The following is a 2,516-nucleotide window of genomic DNA, read 5'->3' as shown; positions in this document are numbered from 1 at the left end:
TGGACAGCGTGTGTGTGTCACAATACCCGTTGGACAGTGTGTTTGTGTCACAAACCCCATTGGACAGAGTGTGTGTCACAAAAACCATTGGACACTCTGCGTGTGTCACAAACCCCATTGGACAGGGTGTGTGTCACAAAAAACATTGAACATTGTGTAACAAACCCCATTGGACAGTGTGTGTGTCACAAAACCCCCTGGTCATTTTGTGTGTCACAATCCCCATTAGACAGCATGTGTGTCACAAACCCCCTAGGACAGTGTGTGTGTCACAAACCCAATTGGTCAGCGTGTGTTTCTCAAACCCTATGGGACAGCGTCTGTGTTACAATTAATATTGGACAGTGTGTGTGTCACAAACCCCATTGGAAAGTGTGTGTGTCACAAACCCCATTGGATAGCGTGTTTGTGTCACAAACCCTATTGGACAGTAATTGTTTCACAAAACCCACCGGACAGCTTGTGTGTGTCATAATACCCATTGGACAGTATGTGTGTCACAAACCCCATTTGACAGCGTGTGTATGTTCACAAACAGCATTGGACAGTGTATGTGTCACAAACCCTATTGGACAGCGTGTGTGTCTAACAATACCCATTGGACAGTGTGGGTTTCACAAACCCCCCTGGACAGTGTGTGTGTCACAAACCCCATTGGACAGAATGTGTGTGTCACAAACCCCCCTGGACAGTGTGTGTGCACAAACCCCATTGGACAGAGTGTGTGTGTCACATACCCCATTGGAGAGAGTGGGTGTCACAGTCCCCATTTGACAGCATGTGTTTTCAAACACCATTGGACAGTGTGAGTGTTCCAAACCCCATTGGACAGTGTGTGTGTCACAAACCCCCGTGGACAATGTGTATGTCACGAACACCATTTGACAGTGTGTGTGTAACAAACCCCCCATGAACAGTGTGTGTCTCAAAGTCCCCAGTGGTCAGCGTGTGTGTCACAAACCCCTATGGACAGTGTGTGTGTCACAAACCCCACTGGACAGCGTGTGTGTGTTACAAACCCCATGGGACAGAGTGTATGTCACAAACACCATTGGACAGCGTGTGTGTTACAAGCCCATTGGAAAGAGTGTGTGTTTCACAAAACCCACTGGACAGCGTGAGTGTCACGAACCCCCTTGGACAGCGTGTGTGTCTCAAGCCCCATTCGACAGCGTGTGTGTCACAAACCCCATTGGACAGCGTGTGTGTCACAAACGCCATTGGACAGCGTGTCTGTGTCACAAACCACCCTGGTCAGTGTGTGTGTCACAAACCCCGTTTGACAGCGTGTGTGTGTCACAATCCATATTCGACAGTGTGTGTGTCACAAACCCCATTGGAATGTGTGTGTGTCACAAACCTCATTGGATCGCGTATGTGTGTCACAAACCATATTGGACAGTGTGTATGTCACAATCCCCATTGGTCAGCGTCTGTGTCACAAACCCTATTAGACAGCGTGTGTCTCACAAACCCCCCTGGACAGTGTGTGTGTCACAAACCCCCTTGGACAGTGCGTATGTCACAATCCCCATTGGACAGCGTCTGTGTCTCAAACCCAATTGGACACTGTGTGTGTTACAAACACCATTGAAAAGTGTGTGTGTCACAAACCCCATTAGAAAGTCTGTGTGTCACAAACCACACTGGATAGTGTGTGTGTCACAAACCGTATTGGACAGAGTGTGTGTCACAAACCCCATTGGATAGAGTGTGTGTGACAAACCCCATTGGACAGTGTGTGTATCACAAACCCTGTTGGACAGATTGTGTGGCACAAGCCCCATTGGACAGCGTGTGTGTGTCACACTACCCATTGGACAGTTTGTGTGTCACAAACCCCCTTGGACAGTGTGTGTGTCACAAACCCCATTGGACAGAGTGTGTTTTTCACAAACCTCATTGGACAGTGTGTGTGTCACAAACCCTATTGGACAGAATCCGTGTCATAAACCCCATTGGACAGCGTTTGTCCGTCACAGTACCCATTGGACAGTGTGTGTGTCAAAAACCACATTGGACAGAGTGTGTGTGTCACAAACCCCATTGGACAGAGTGGGTGTCACAGTCCCCATTTGACAGCGTGTGTTTTCAAACAACATTGGACAGTGTGTGTGCTCCAAACCCCATTGGACAGTGTGTGTGTCACAAACCCCCGTGGACAATGTGTATGTCACGAACAACATTTGACAGTGTGTGTGTAACAAACGCCCCATGAACTGTGTCTGTGTCAAAATCCGCAGTGGACAGCGTGTGTGTCAGAAACCCCATTGGACAGTTTGTGTGTCTCAAACCCCACTGGACAGCGTGTGTGTCACAAACACCCATGGACAGTGTGCGTGTCACAAATCCCATTTGATAGCGTGTGTGTCACAAACCCCTATGGACAGTGTGTGTGTCACAAAACCCACTGGACAGCGTGTGTGTGTTACAAACCCCATGGGACAGAGTGTGTGCCAAAAACACCATTGGACAGCGTGTGTGTTACAGGCCCATTGGAAAGAGTGTGTGTTTCA

This window comes from Columba livia, unplaced genomic scaffold (genome assembly GCF_036013475.1).
Source record: "Columba livia isolate bColLiv1 breed racing homer unplaced genomic scaffold, bColLiv1.pat.W.v2 Scaffold_122, whole genome shotgun sequence".
NCBI classification, from domain to species: Eukaryota; Metazoa; Chordata; class Aves; order Columbiformes; family Columbidae; genus Columba; species Columba livia.
The sequence above is the reverse complement of the archived record's forward strand: the minus strand, read 5'-3'. Positions refer to the sequence as shown.